Genomic DNA, 18,467 nt, shown 5'->3' on the forward strand with positions numbered 1-18,467 from the left:
CTAGTTTAATCTTTGTCTACACCTATAATATTATGTATATAGAAGCACAAGCTGTTTTATTTAGAACTAGTGAACTGATCTAGTTTAATCTTTGTCTACACCTATAATATTATGTATATAGAAGCACAAGCTGTTTTATTTAGAACTAGTGAACTGATCTAGTTTAATCTTTGTCTACACCTATAATATTATGTATATAGAAGCACAAGCTGTTTTATTTAGAACTAGTGGACTGATCTAGTTTAATCTTTGTCTACACCTATAATATTATGTATATAGAAGCACAAGCTGTTTTATTTAGAACTAGTGGACTGATCTAGTTTAATCTTTGTCTACACCTATAATATTATGTATATAGAAGCACAAGCTGTTTTATTTAGAACTAGTGGACTGATCTAGTTTAATCTTTGTCTACACCTATAATATTATGTATATAGAAGCACAAGCTGTTTTATTTAGAACTAGTGGACTGATCTAGTTTAATCTTTGTCTACACCTATAATATTATGTATATAGAAGCACAAGCTGTTTTATTTAGAACTAGTGGACTGATCTAGTTTAATCTTTGTCTACACCTATAATATTATGTATATAGAAGCACAAGCTGTTTTATTTAGAACTAGTGGACTGATCTAGTTTAATCTTTGTCTACACCTATAATATTATGTATATAGAAGCACAAGCTGTTTTATTTAGAACTAGTGGACTGATCTAGTTTAATCTTTGTCTACACCTATAATATTATGTATATAGAAGCACAAGCTGTTTTATTTAGAACTAGTGGACTGATCTAGTTTAATCTTTGTCTACACCTATAATATTATGTATATAGAAGCACAAGCTGTTTTATTTAGAACTAGTGGACTGATCTAGTTTAATCTTTGTCTACACCTATAATATTATGTATATAGAAGCACAAGCTGTTTTATTTAGAACTAGTGGACTGATCTAGTTTAATCTTTGTCTACACCTATAATATTATGTATATAGAAGCACAAGCTGTTTTATTTAGAACTAGTGGACTGATCTAGTTTAATCTTTGTCTACACCTATAATATTATGTATATAGAAGCACAAGCTGTTTTATTTAGAACTAGTGGACTGATCTAGTTTAATCTTTGTCTACACCTATAATATTATGTATATAGAAGCACAAGCTGTTTTATTTAGAACTAGTGATCTAGTTTAATCTTTGACTACACCTATAATATTATGTATATAGAAGCACAAGCTGTTTTATTTAGAACTAGTGGACTGATCTAGTTTAATCTTTGTCTACACCTATAATATTATGTATATAGAAGCACAAGCTGTTTTATTTAGAACTAGTGGACTGATCTAGTTTAATCTTTGTCTACACCTATAATATTATGTATATAGAAGCACAAGCTGTTTTATTTAGAACTAGTGGACTGATCTAGTTTAATCTTTGTCTCTACACCTATAATATTATGTATATAGAAGCACAAGTTGTTTTATTTAGAACTAGTGGACTGATCTAGTTTAATCTTTGTCTACACCTATAATATTATGTATATAGAAGCACAAGCTGTTTTATTTAGAACTAGTGGACTGATCTAGTTTAATCTTTGTCTACACCTATAATATTATGTATATAGAAGCACAAGCTGTTTTATTTAGAACTAGTGGACTGATCTAGTTTAATCTTTGTCTACACCTATAATATTATGTATATAGAAGCACAAGCTGTTTTATTTAGAACTAGTGGACTGATCTAGTTTAATCTTTGTCTACACCTATAATATTATGTATATAGAAGCACAAGCTGTTTTATTTAGAACTAGTGGACTGATCTAGTTTAATCTTTGTCTACACCTATAATATTATGTATATAGAAGCACAAGCTGTTTTATTTAGAACTAGTGGACTGATCTAGTTTAATCTTTGTCTACACCTATAATATTATGTATATAGAAGCACAAATTGTTTTATTTAGAACTAGTGGACTGATCTAGTTTAATCTTTGTCTACACCTATAATATTATGTATATAGAAGCACAAGCTGTTTTATTTAGAACTAGTGAACTGATCTAGTTTAATCTTTGTCTACACCTATAATATTATGTATATAGAAGCACAAGCTGTTTTATTTAGAACTAGTGAACTGATCTAGTTTAATCTTTGTCTACACCTATAATATTATGTATATAGAAGCACAAGCTGTTTTATTTAGAACTAGTGAACTGATCTAGTTTAATCTTTGTCTACACCTATAATATTATGTATATAGAAGCACAAGCTGTTTTATTTAGAACTAGTGAACTGATCTAGTTTAATCTTTGTCTACACCTATAATATTATGTATATAGAAGCACAAGCTGTTTTATTTAGAACTAGTGGACTGATCTAGTTTAATCTTTGTCTACACCTATAATATTATGTATATAGAAGCACAAGCTGTTTTATTTAGAACTAGTGGACTGAACTAGTTTAATCTTTGTCTACACCTATAATATTATGTATATAGAAGCACAAGCTGTTTTATTTAGAACTAGTGGACTGATCTAGTTTAATCTATAATATTTGTCTACTGTTTTATTTAGAACTAGTGGACTGATCTAGTTTATCTTTGTCTACACCTATAATATTATGTATATAGAAGCACAAGCTGTTTTATTTAGAACTAGTGGACTGATCTAGTTTAATCTTTGTCTACACCTATAATATTATGTATATAGAAGCACAAGCTGTTTTATTTAGAACTAGTGGACTGATCTAGTTTAATCTTTGTCTACACCTATAATATTATGTATATAGAAGCACAAGCTGTTTTATTTAGAACTAGTGAACTGATCTAGTTTAATATTTTGTCTACACCTATAATATTATGTATATAGAAGCACAAGCTGTTTTATTTAGAACTAGTGACTGACTGATCTAGTTTAATCTGTTTTTTGTCTACACCTATAATATTATGTATATAGAAGCACAAGTTGTTTTATTTAGAACTAGTGGACTGATCTAGTTTAATCTTTGTCTACACCTATAATATTATTTATATAGAAGCACAAGCTGTTTTATTTTGAACTAGTGATCTAATTTAATCTAGTTTCTAGTTTAATCTTTGTCTACACCTATAATATTATGTATATAGAAGCACAAGCTGTTTTATTTAGAACTAGTGGACTGATCTAGTTTAATCTTTGTCTACACCTATAATATTATGTATATAGAAGCACAAGCTGTTTTATTTAGAACTAGTGGACTGATCTAGTTTAATCTTTGTCTACACCTATAATATTATGTATATAGAAGCACAAGCTGTTTTATTTAGAACTAGTGGACTGATCTAGTTTAATCTTTGTCTACACCTATAATATTATGTAGAAGCACAAGATGTTTTATTTAGAACTGATCAGTTTAAGCTACACCTATTTTATTTAGAACTAGTGAACTGATCTAGTTTAATCTTTGTCTACACCTATAATATTATGTATATAGAAGCACAAGCTGTTTTATTTAGAACTAGTGGACTGATCTAGTTTAATCTTTGTCTACACCTATAATATTATGTATATAGAAGCACAAGCTGTTTTATTTAGAACTAGTGGACTGATCTAGTTTAATCTTTGTCTACACCTATAATATTATGTATATAGAAGCACAAGCTGTTTTATTTAGAACTAGTGAACTGATCTAGTTTAATCTTTGTCTACACCTATAATATTATGTATATAGAAGCACAAGCTGTTTTATTTAGAACTAGTGGACTGATCTAGTTTAATCTTTGTCTACACCTATAATATTATGTATATAGAAGCACAAGTTGTTTTATTTAGAACTAGTGGACTGATCTAGTTTAATCTTTGTCTACACCTATAATATTATGTATATAGAAGCACAAGCTGTTTTATTTAGAACTAGTGGACTGATCTAGTTTAATCTTTGTCTACACCTATAATATTATGTATATAGAAGCACAAGTTGTTTTATTTAGAACTAGTGGACTGATCTAGTTTAATCTTTGTCTACACCTATAATATTATGTATATAGAAGCACAAGCTGTTTTATTTAGAACTAGTGAACTGATCTAGTTTAATCTTTGTCTACACCTATAATATTATGTATATAGAAGCACAAGCTGTTTTATTTAGAACTAGTGGACTGATCTAGTTTAATCTTTGTCTACACCTATAATATTATGTATATAGAAGCACAAGCTGTTTTATTTAGAACTAGTGAACTGATCTAGTTTAACCTTTGTCTACACCTATAATATTATGTATATAGAAGCACAAGCTGTTTTATTTAGAACTAGTAAACTGATCTAGTTTAATATTTGTCTACACCTATAATATTATGTATATAGAAGCACAAGCTGTTTTATTTAGAACTAGTGGACTGATCTAGTTTAATCTTTGTCTACACCTATAATATTATGTATATAGAAGCACAAGCTGTTTTATTTAGAACTAGTGGACTGATCTAGTTTAATCTTTGTCTACACCTATAATATTATGTATATAGAAGCACAAGCTGTTTTATTTAGAACTAGTGGACTGATCTAGTTTAATATTTGTCTACACCTATAATATTATGTATATAGAAGCACAAGCTGTTTTATTTAGAACTAGTGGACTGATCTAGTTTAATCTTTGTCTACACCTATAATATTATGTATATAGAACCACAAGCTGTTTTATTTAGAACTAGTTAACTGATCTAGTTTAATCTTTGTCTACACCTATAATATTATGTATATAGAAGCACAAATTGTTTTATTTAGAACTAGTGGACTGATCTAGTTTAATCTTTGTCTACACCTATAATATTATGTATATAGAAGCACAAGCTGTTTTATTTAGAACTAGTGGACTGATCTAGTTTAATCTTTGTCTACACCTATAATATTATGTATATAGAAGCACAAGCTGTTTTATTTAGAACTAGTGGACTGATCTAGTTTAATCTTTGTCTACACCTATAATATTATGTATATAGAAGCACAAGCTGTTTTATTTAGAACTAGTGAACTGATCTAGTTTAATCTTTGTCTACACCTATAATATTATGTATATAGAAGCACAAGCTGTTTTATTTAGAACTAGTGGACTGATCTAGTTTAATCTTTGTCTACACCTATAATATTATGTATATAGAAGCACAAGCTGTTTTATTTAGAACTAGTGGACTGATCTAGTTTAATCTTTGTCTACACCTATAATATTATGTATATAGAAGCACAAGCTGTTTTATTTAGAACTAGTGCACTGATCTAGTTTAATCTTTGTCTACACCTATAATATTATGTATATAGAAGCACAAGCTGTTTTATTTAGAACTAGTGAACTGATCTAGTTTAATATTTGTCTACACCTATAATATTATGTATATAGAAGCACAATTTGTTTTATTTAGAACTAGTGGACTGATCTAGTTTAATCTTTGTCTACACCTATAATATTATGTATATAGAAGCACAAGCTTTTTTATTTAGAACTAGTGGACTGATCTAGTTTAATTTTTGTCTACACCTATAATATTATGTATATAGAAGCACAAGCTGTTTTATTTAGAACTAGTGGACTGATCTAGTTTAATCTTTGTCTACACCTATAATATTATGTATATAAAAACACAAGCTGTTTTCTTCAGAACTAGTGGACTAATCTAGTTTAATTTTTGTCTATACCTATAATATTATGTATATAGAAGCACAAGCTGTTTTAGTTAGAACTAGTGCACTGATTTAGTTTAATCTTTGTCTACACCTATAATATTATTTATATAGAAGCACAAGCTTTTTTATTCAGAACTAGTGGATTGATCTAGTTTAATTTTTGTCAATACCTATAATATTATGTATGTAGAAGCACAAGATGTTTTTTTAGAACTAGTGAACTGATCTTGTTTAATCTTTGTCTACACCTATAATATTATGTATATTGAAGCACAAATTTTTTATTCAGAACTAGTGGACTGATCTAGTTTAATCTTTGTCTACACCTATAATATTATGTATATAGATGCACAAACTGTTTTATTTAGAACTAGTGCACTGATCTAGTTTAATCTTTGTCTACACCTATAATATTATGTATATAGAAGCACAAGCTGTTTTATTTAGAACTAGTGGACTGATCTAGTTTAATTTTTGTCTACACCTATAATATTATGTATATAGAAGCACAAGCTGTTTTATTTAGAACTAGTTGACTGATTTGCTTTAATTTTTGTTTACACTTATAATATTATGTATATAGAAGCACAAGCATTTTATTTAGAACTAGTGAACTGATCTTGTTTAATCTTTGTCTACACCTATAATATTATGTATATAGAAGCACAAATTGTTTTATTCAGAACTAGTGGACTGATCTAGTTTAATATTTGTCTACACCTATTATATTATGTATATAGAAGCACAAGCTGTTTTATTCAGAACTAGTGAACTGATCTAGTTTAACCTTTGTCTACACCGATAATATTATGTATATAGAAGCACAAAATGTTTTATTTAAAACTAATGAATTGATCTAGTTTAATATTTGTCTACTTTTATAATATTATGTATATAGAAGCCCAAGTTTTTTTATTTAGAACTAGTGAACTGATCTAGTTTTATCTTTCTCTTCACCTATAATATTATATATATCGAAGCACAAGCTGTTTTATTTAGAACTAGTGTACTGATCTAGTTTAATCTTTGTCTACACCTATAATATTATGTATATAAAAGCACAAATTGTTTGATACAGAACTAGTGGACTGATCTAGTTTAATGTTTGTCTATACATATAATATTATGTATATAGAAGCACAAGCTTTTTTATTTCGAACTAGTGTATTGATTTAGTTTAATCTTTGTCTACACCTATAATATTATGTATATAGAAGCACAAGCTGTTTTATTTAGAACTAGTGGACTGATCAAGTTTAATCTTTCTCTTCACCTATAATATTATGTGTATAGAAATACAAGCTGTTTTATTTAGAACTAGTGAACTGATCTAGTTTAATCTTTGTCTACACCTATAATATTATGTATATAGAAGCACAAGATGTTTTTTTAGAACTAGTTGACTGATCTAGTTTTATCTTTGTCTACATCTGTAATATTATGTATATAGAAGCACAAGCTGTTTTAGTTAGAACTAGTGCACTGACTTAGTTTAATCCTGGTCTACACCTATAATATTATTTATATTTAAACACAAGCTTTTTTATTCAGAACTAGTTGTTTCATATTTTTAATTTTTGTCAATACCTATTATATTATGTATGTAGAAGCACAAGATGTTTTGTTAGAACTAGTGAACTGATCTAGTTTTATCTTTCTCTTCACCTATAATATTATGTATATAGAAGCACAAACTTTTTTATTCATAACGAGTGGACTGTTCTGGTTTAATTTTTGTCTACACCTATAATATTATGTATATAGAAGCACAAGCTGTTTTATTTAGAACTAGTGGACTGATCTAGTTTAATCTTTGTCTACACCTATAATATTATGTATATAGAAGCACAAGCTGTTTTATTTAGAACTAGTGGACTGATCTAGTTTAATCTTTGTCTACACCTATAATATTATGTATATAGAAGCACAAGCTGTTTTATTTAGAACTAGTGGACTGATCTAGTTTAATCTTTGTCTACACCTATAATATTATGTATATAGAAGTACAAGCTGTTTTATTTAGAACTAGTGAACTGATCTAGTTTAACCTTTGTCTACACCTATAATATTATGTATATAGAAGCACAAGCTGTTTTATTTAGAACTAGTGGACTGATCTAGTTTAATCTTTGTCTACACCTATAATATTATGTATATAGAAGCACAAGTTTTTTTATTCAGAACTAGTGGACTGATCTAGTTTAATTTTTGTCTATACCTATAATATTATGTATTTAGAAGCACAAGCTGTTTTATTTAGAACTAGTGGTCTGATCTAGTTTAATCTTTGTCTACACCTATAATATTATGTATATAGAATCACAAGTTGTTTTATTCAGAACTAGTGAACTGATGTAGTTTACTCTTTGTCTACACCTATAATATTATGTGTATAGAAGCACAAGCTGTTTTATTTAGAACTTGTGGACTGACCTAGTTTAATCTTTGTCTACACCTATATTATTATTTGTATAGAAGCACAAGCTGTTTTTTTAGAACTAGTGTACTGATGAAGTTTAATCTTTTTCTTCACCTATAATATTATGTGTATAGAAGCACAAGCTGTTTTATTTAGAACTAGTGGACATACCTAGTTTAATTTTTGTCAATACCTATAATATTGTGTATATTATAGCACAAATTATTTATTCAGAACTAGTGGACTGATCTAGTTTAATCTTTGTCTACACCTATAATATTATGTATATAGATGCACAAACTGTTTTAGTTAGAACTAGTGCACTGACTTAGTTTAAACTTTGTCTACACCTATATTATTATTTGTATAGAAGCACAAGCTGTTTCTTTAGAACTAGTGTACTGATGAAGTTTAATCTTTCTCTTCACCTATAATATTATGTGTATAGAAGCACAAGCTGTTTTATTCTGAACTAGTGGACTGATTTGCTTTAATTTTTGTCTACACTTATAATATTATGTATATAGAAGCACAAGCTTTTTTATTTAGATCTAGTGGACTGATCTAGTTTAATCTTTCTCTTCATTTATAATATTATGTAAAAAGATGAACAAACATTTTTATTCAGAACTCGTGGACTGATCTAGTTTAATATTTGTCTACACCTATAATATTATGTATATAGAAGCACAAGCTGTTTTATTCTGAACTAGTGGACTGATCTGGTTTAATTTTTGTCTACACTTATAATATTATGTATATATAAGCACAAGATGTTTTATTTAGAACTAGTTAACTGATCTGGTTTAATCTTTGTCCACACCCATAATATTATATATATAGAACCACAAGCTGTTTTATTTAGAACTAGTGGACTGATCTAGTTTAATCTTTGTCTGCAACTATAATATTATGTATATAGAAGCACCAGTTGTTTTATTCAGAACTAGTGAAATGAATGGTTTAACGCCGAGCATTTTAACAATCTAACAACTACATTTCTATAAGTTATAAATATGAACTCAGCTAAATGGTTAATCTCCGAGCGTTTTAACATTCTAACTACTCCATTTCTCCTAGTTATTAATATGAATTCAGCTGAATGGTGAAACTCCGAGCATTTTAACAATCAAACTACTTCAATAATCCTTGTTATTAATATGAACTCAGCTAAATGGTTAAACTCCCAGCATTTTAACAATCTATCTACTACAGTTCTCCTAGTTAATAATATGAACTCAGCTAAATGGTTAAACTCCGAGCATTTTAACAATCTAACAACTATAGTTCTCCTAGTTATTAATATGAACTCATCTAAATTGTTGAACTCCGAGCATTTTAACAATCTAACTGCTACAGTTCACCTAGTTATTAATATGAACTCAGCTAAATGGTTAAACTCCCAGCATTTTAACAATCTAACAGCTACAGTTCTACTAGCTATTAATATGAACTCAGTTAAATGGTTAAACTCCAAGCGTTTTAACAATCTAACTACTACAGTTCTCCTAGTTATTAATATGAACTCAGCTAAATGGTTAAACTCCAAGCATTTTAACCATCTAACTACTACAATTTTCCTAGTTATTAATATGAACTCAGCTAAATGGTGAAACCCCGATCATTTTAACAATCAAACTACTACAATTCTTTTAGTTATTAATATGAACTCAGCTAAATGGTTAAACTCCCAGCATTTTAACAATCTAACTACTACACTTCTCCTAGTTATTAATATGAACTCGGCTAAGTGGTTAAACTCCGAGCATTTTATCAATCTAACTACTACAGTTTTCCTAGTTATTAATATGAACTCAGTTGAATGGTTAAACTCCGAGCATTTTAACAATTTAACTACTACGGTTCTCCTAGTTATTAATATGAACTCAGCTAAATGGTTAAACTCCAAGCATTTTAACCATCTAACTAGTACAATTCTCCTAGTTATTAATATGAACTCAGCTAAATGGTGAAACCCCGATCATTTTAACAATCAATCTACTACAATTCTTTTAGTTATTAATATGAACTCAGCTAAATGGTTAAACTCCGAGCATTTTAACAATCTAAGTACTACTGTTCTTCTAGTTATTAATATGAACTCAGCTAAATGGTTAAACTCTGAGTGTTTTTACAATCTAGCTACTACAGTTCTCCTAGTTATTAATATGAACTCAGTTGAATGGTTAAACTCCGAGCATTTTAACAATCTATCTTCTACAATTCTCCTAGTTATTAATAAACAACAAATGCTCTTGTATGATTGTTGAATTTTGCTTTACTAGCCATTTCTAATTTAGAAATGATTTGTTAGACAGAAGGTTCTTATTTCACATCACCCACCGTCAGCTAAGGACTATTCTTTCACAATGAAGATTGGAACTTAACATAACATTATAACGTCCATATGGCTGAAAGGATAACAACATTGAATTCTGCGACAAGCAGACTGCAAGTACATTGCCCTAATCATAAGGCCATGTTACACAAACAAAAACAGACACATTTTTCCAACTACCACGCATACAAGCCGTTTAACTAAGGCCTATTGAGAAACACAATGACTACAATCCGTGATGACGAGAACATATTCAGATACTCTTTGTTGTTGTTGTTTTTTCTTTTGTTCCATTTCAGATGTCCTAGTATTGCTATATTATCCAGAAGTAAAAACATTTATTAAACTAAGCATAATTTCTTAGGGCATGTTTCAACATAATTAATATGGTAAATTACTTAACCACTACCTTATGGTATTTGAGTGTTCTGTATATACCTTTAGTAGAATGTGTAATTTCTAAATAAAACTTACACTTTGTGAAGTTTTTGTAAAATATGTGGTCTTTTCTCAATAACTTAATGTTTTCGTCCCCCGCCGAAGCAGCAGTAAGTCAAGGGATTTACAACGCTAAAGTCAGAGGTTTAATTCCCCTCGGTGGGCACAGCAGAAATCTCTTAGTGGCTTTGCTATAAGACACTCTTAAGTTTTTCCGTGAGTATTATAAGTCTAGTATAGTGTAGCTTCTATCTTCTACTTAAAGTTCAAAAATACAATATTAAACAACTTTTTCTAAAATGAATTGGTTAAACTTTCAATGAAAATAAGATGTGTTTGTGTTCTTGTGGCGACTGATGAATAAAATGTGCAATGTTGTGGTAATCGTAAATACTAATGGCGACTGAGAATAACAATACAGAACAATTATTGAAAGCATTCACCCATTTATGAATAACATTATACTTCATTTTTAAAACGACTGGGTTTTGGTAACAAATAGCGGTTGCAAAACAGCCATATACAAGTACTTATTAAAGGACTTACTAGTGGTTACTGTAAACACTGAAGGTGACTGTTAAGTAACAACATACAAGTTTCCATTATAGTAATTCTAAATACTAATGTCGATATATAAACAATAATACACTAGAATTTTTAAATTGATTTACTAATTGTAACTGTAAACATTTTCGGCTGTTATGAAATATATAAAGATATATGAAGATTTTTCAAATATTTTGGTTACCAAAAGTCATCACTTTGAAACTCTTAATTATCTAACGCAGGTCCTACATATATATATCTAACGTATATTCTATATATATCTAACGTATGTACTACATTAATATATACATAATCTCTTCTATATATACCTAACGTATTTTCTATATGCATCTAATATATGTCCTATATGTATCTAATATACGTCCTGTATATATATAACATATGTACCACTAGGGTGCGTCAGCGGATAAAGGATAAAAATTAAAATGTCCCAATTTTTTTGCTCAGTTGCTCAGTTGTGCCACTGCATAAGAAAAGAACATAGACAAAGTTTCATTTCAATCGCGAAGTATTTAGGGGTCGCGCATCTCTGGCAAAGTTCACTATTTTCCTTATATTTACCCTACATTACATTGTTAATGGTAATTAAATTATTTAAAGAAATTATTTAATATTTATTGATTATACTATTTAACAAAAACATTAAAACTTGGAAGAAAAATTTATTTCATTGAAGTTTTATCTTGCCTGCCCCCTTCGCATTATGTTCGCCGATGTTCTTCTGCCACCTGAATCATATACTGAAATTGATCTTCGTTCTTGGTGCGGCCCTTTGCTGTGAACTGTTGAATTATAGCTACTCCTCTTTCAGCTGCGTCATTTGTCACAAAAAGTTTCTTTACTCTGTCCTTTCCTTGTTTGTACTCTTTGGAGGCGCTCCACTCTTTCGGTGGTAATGATAAAAATGCGCTACTAATATCCAGATGGTAGAATGTTTGTTTGTTTTTGGAATTTCGCACAAAGCTACTCGAGGGCTATCTATGCTAGCAGTCCCTAATTTAGCAGTGTAAGACTAAAGGGAAGGCAGCTAGTCATCACCACCCACCGCCAACTCTTGGGCTACTCTTTTACCAACGAATAGTGGGATTGACCGTCACATTATAACGCCCCCACGGCTGGGAGGGCGAGCATGTTTGGCGCGACTCGGGCGCGAACCCGCGACCCTCAGATTACGAAGCGCACGCCTTAACGCGCTAGGCCATGCCAGGCCCCAGATGGTAGAAAATTTTCTTCGTTGCCGAGGTAAAAAAATCTGGAAGTTTTCTGAAAACAGCATTGCTTGCAGCATCAACTGTTAAACGTGGAGTTGGCCTAGGAGATCCTTTCACGGTATTCATATTTGAGACCATCTTGAGTTTGTCGCTATTCGTTACACCGTCATCAAAGAGCGCAAGCCCAACTGCAACCTCAGATAAATACCATAAATGCCGATTCATTGCCTTTGTACCAACTTCCTTAATCATATGATTTTCATGCAATGCAAGTTTCTTGAGTAGTGTAAGTTCCCTTCGAGCTGCCACGGAAGCATCCTTAGCTGTAAACCATGAGAGCAAGTAATGTTTAGTTATAAAGACACACAAATCGCCACGTTTGCTGCAGAAATGTGCGTCAAATGAAACACGAGATGAAGCAGGCCGTGGTTGCAGTCTACCAAACTCCTCTTGGAACATCCAAATTTTTAGAGAATATATTGCTCGAGGCATCCATCGTGCACGATGTACAGCACCAGAAGTACGGAAAGAAACTGAGAACGTCCGTGTGGAAGAGATCCAAGAAAAATGACAGCTAATTCCAAGAGCTCTTTATAATCGTCCCGTGGTTGATGAGATTGAATGAGATTCTGACAAAATTGAATAATATCATCCTTCCAAGGCTGTATTCGGAGTGGCATTTCTTCTATTGCTGTTATGTACTTAGTTTTATTAATTTTAGGCCAACAATCTCTAAAGTTTAAAAACAAAGTAATATCTGGACTTTTTGATGTCTCTATCACGAGAGTAGAGAATACAGCGCTCAGAAGAATCTCCAAAATGTGATGTCTACAGGCAAGGTGCAAGAGCTCACGTTCAAGTAACATTTCAATCCTCAGACAGACGCCAGATTTGGATCCTGTATTGGTCGCCGTGGTATCAAAGCAAAGCGATTTAATTCTGTCTTTTACATTCCATTCTACTAAAACTGATCCGATCTCAGAAGCTACTGAATTTGCATCCCCACTGTCAATCTTGGGCACTGAAAGAATCTTCTCTATACCTTTACCTGAAACTAAAATTGCCAAACGTTCGATCTTCTCTCTGCCAACCAAGTCAGGCATCAGCTTACCATCCCAATGTAATGTCCATAACATAATAGGACATATGTTAGATATATATACATTATATATATATATATATATAGGACATACATTAGGTAAATATCGTACGTGCATTAAATATATATAGAACATGTATCAGATATATATAGAACATACATTAGATATATATAGACACGCATTAGATATATATAGTATATACATTACATGTTTATAGTACATACATTAGGTATATATAGTACATACGTTATATATATATATAGGACATGGTTAGATATATATAGTATATACATTAGATATATATATATATATATAGGGCATACATTAGATATACTGCTGGTCAAAACCTTAAGGCCAATGAACATAAAGGAAAAATATGCATATACTATGTATATCTAACGTATGTTCCATATGTATCTAACGTATGTACTCTAGTTATCTAATTATGTCCTATATATATATATATAAATATACTCTATACATATCTAATGTGAATCATATATATATCTAATGCGCGTCCTATATATATCTAACGTATGTTCTATATATATCTAACGTACGTTCCATATATATCTAACGTATGTTCTATATATATGTAAAGTATGTCCTGTATATATCTAACGTGTGTTCTATATACATCCAATGTATGTTCTGTATATATATATCTAACGTATGTCTAGCATATGTCCTATATATATCGAACTTATGTTCTATGTATATATAACGTATGTCCCATATATATTTAATGTATGTCCTATATAAATTTAACGTATGTTCTATATATATCTAAGTTCTATATATATATATCTAACGTATTATACATGTGTAACGTATGTACTATTTATATCTAACGTTATGTTGTATATATATGTAACGTGGGGCCTGGCATGGCCTAGCGCGTTAAGGCGTGCGCTTCGTAATCTGAGGGTCGCGGGTTCGCGCCCGAGTCGCCCCAAACATGCTCGCCCTCCCAGCCGTGGGGGCGTTATAATGTGAAGGTCAATCCCACTTTTCGTTGGTAAAAGAGTAGCCCAAGAGTTGGCGGTGGGTGGTGATGACTAGCTGCCTTCCCTCTAGTCTTACACTGCTAAATTAGGGACGGCTAGCACAGATAGCCCTCGAGTAGCTTTGTGCGAAATTCCAAAACAAACAAACAAACAATATATGTAACGTATGCTCTATATATATCTAACGTATATTCTATATATATCTAACGCATGTTCTATATATATCTAACGTATGTTCTATATATATCTAACGTATATATCTACTGTATATATATCTAACGTATGTTCTATATATATCTAACGTATATATCTACTGTATATATATCTAACGTATGTTCTATATATATCTAACGTATATATCTACTGTATATATATCTAACGTATGTTCTATATATATCTAACGTATATATCTACTGTATATATATCTAACGTATGTTCTATATATATCTAACGTATATTCTATATATATCTAATGTATGTCCTACTTTAGATATGCTTAGTATAAATTCTTATACTTCTTGCTAATATCTATAGAACCCGGATGAAATATGTATTGTTGTAGAATGTATTAGGTGTAATTCGAATATTCTATGACAGATAATTGAAAAGGGAAGAGCCGTCTTTACCAAGCAGTTGCTTATTATAGTATTTTGCTAGTCATCACGTCTTACGGGCTAATAACCCCACTTCTTCTATCTTGTATGAAACGCTCTTCACTGTGCACTGAAGATTCATGGGTTTGGTACAACTGAATGAAATCTTTTTAATGAGTTTTGGTTTCTTCATGTCTGATGTGACTCACAGCAGGATATAACTCTAACTTACACCACGATTTGTTGCATTGGGCTTCCAGTTTCCAGCTATCATCATCAATGTTGCATAGCTTTAAGCAATCTTCAAAAGTGGAGACTATCAGATCAGTATAACAATAAATATAATAATGATAAAACACATAAATGTTTTTACACTTTGCAGAGCAGATTACAAGATTGAGATTATGTTTGTATGAAAAGAGTAAGCATAATCCACAAAATGTAATTTTCACTTACGCCTTTTTATGGAATTTAGCGTCGCACAAAAATGCATAGACTTAAGTTTCCTACTCGTACAAACTGCTTAAAGAATAGACAAGAGACATACCTCACACATTCACAGTTTATAATTGTAGTTCCTTCCTTTGTCATATCTTTTATAGAGAGTATTTTCTCCACTTCTATATAATGTCCCCGCACATTTTAACAATTAAGGAATAATGACTTGTTTCTAACACTGTATTATTCATTCTGGATATTGTTGTTATGTACCCCTCTGTGTCCATAGAAGATGGAATAGATGCATCTAGTAACAGTATGAAACATAGTCATTCAACACTTGAGACTTTAAATATACCATTTCGGTTGACCAACAATATATTTCCTAAGTTTTTATGCACATATACTTTAATTTTTACGATACTGTTTACAAACAAACACAGGTATGAACACTTCTGTTGCTCTCCCTAAAAATTTTATGGACACATTGGAAAGCTGTTCAATTTTCCATTGGTAGTTTGAAACAAGACCTAATACGTGGTATCATTACAATCATTAAAGTTTTGGTATTTGTAGTCATGACTATTCATTTTTTTATTATAATTTGTTAATTTCGTTAATTTATTTCATAACGTTTAATTCACTGTTTTGCACTCTGAGAATATTTTTCAGATCCTTACTTGATACGATTATCTTTGTTGGAAATAACAACCTTGTTATTGAAATCCACCAGAAAATGAGTTCAATCATTGATTTTACATTTCAAATCACACCATCCACATAATTCTATACAACTGAAAAGTATTGAAAGGCTTTAACACAAGTAAAACAACCGCTTTGTCAGACTTCAGAAAACCTCTTCATTTTAATGGTTACCGTAATAACTATACTTAAGAATTTTTTTAAAAGTTTCTTTTAAATAAAGTTTGACAAAAACGGTTCAAGAAAACTTTACAGAATGAAAAGCTCAGCTGGATTCCTCATTTTGTAAAACTATTTAATATTCTGAGTGAAATATTCGTATTGTACAAATATTACACCAAGAAATTATTTGTTTAATCAGTGTAAATAAGAAAAATGAGTGAAAAGCAAAATTGACTTCCTAAAAACATTGGACTGAGTGGCTATTGTATTGTTAAGAATTCGATATATTAAATAAGATTCACTTAGTGTGATAACACATTGGTAAAACTGATCGTCCAGTACATGAACATTATAAGAATCTATTGCCACTTTCTAATTAAACATTGTTCAGTACATAAAACAACATAATTGGGTTGTCACGTTGTCTAAACTGAATTTAAACTATCAAATAAATAAACTGAAATAGATATAACAAATGAAATAAAAATCTCAAAGCCAACACTTATTATACACATACTTATCATGTTGTTTAACTCAAATTCACTTACCATACCGAAGATCAATCACTCTCTTACAAAAGTGAAACTTTCTTGGCTGAAGATTACTCTTATCCCGTGAAACGTAATGAAAATCCATTTACCATTTATTTGTCCAACTCATTAAATGATCTAAAACCTTTTGTAAATCAGCAGCATCCTCTTCACAGATAGCAACTTAATATAATCTGCAAGTTTATACATTGACTATTCCTCCTTCATCTATATCACTAGTGTGAAGACCTTAAGACTGAGATAACCCCTTTTAACATTAATCCAACCTCACTGAAATCCATTTATAATAAACTTATGCTTTCTTCCATCCAGCCCTCAGTGGCACAGCGCTACTTACAACGCTAAAATCCAGGTATCGACCCCCGTGATGGGCAGAGCACACATAGCCCATTGTGTAGCTTTGTGTTTAATTACAAACAACAGCGACATTTTTCATCTAGCCACTCTTTTATACAATTAGCTAACTTGTTTCCCCCACAAGAGAACATTTTTACAAACCTTTTATGTGGTACCTTGATAAATGCTGTTTGAAAATCCAAATACACTAAATCTACATTCTTATCTTCACCTACTAAAACAGTAACATTTTTAAAGAATGTCACAAGCTTTATATTGTAAGATGTTTCCTTCTGAAACTATGTTGACTATCCAGCAAAATTCTAATCCTTTTTAAATACCATTGCAAAAAATCTTTTATAAATTTTCCGCAACCGACGTAAGACTAACAGGCCTGTCCACACTGGTGCAACAGTATGTCTGCGCACTTACAACTCTGGAAACCAGGTTTCGTTACCTGTGGTAGGCAAAACACAGATAGCCCTTTGAGTAGCTTTGTGATTAACTATAAACAAACAAATACCTAATAGGCCTATAATTATAGAGGTAATCTTGTTTGTTTTGTTTTGAATTTCGCACAAAGCTACTCGAGGGCTATCTGTGCTAGCCATCCTAGGGAAGGCAGCTCCGCCAATTCTTGGGCTACTCTTTTACCAACGAATAGTGGGATTGACCGTAACATTATAACGCCTCCACGGCTGAAAGGGCGAGCATGTTTGGCGCGACAGGGATGCGAACCAGCGACCCTCAGATTACGAGTTGCACGCCTTAACACGCTTGGCCATGCCGGGCCCTGTGATTTTACATTGTTATTTTGATCATCTGTCTCCAAATAAGTCAACAACAGATAATTCTTGTCGCATCCCTTCAAAATTTTCTTTTCTAAAATTTGTAACCAAAATATCATTATTTCTATTTCTACATACCAGAATGAGCAATGATCACTTGAACCCAGTTGTTCCA

Source organism: Tachypleus tridentatus, chromosome 4, assembly GCF_004210375.1.
Source record: "Tachypleus tridentatus isolate NWPU-2018 chromosome 4, ASM421037v1, whole genome shotgun sequence".
NCBI lineage: Eukaryota > Metazoa > Arthropoda > Merostomata > Xiphosura > Limulidae > Tachypleus > Tachypleus tridentatus.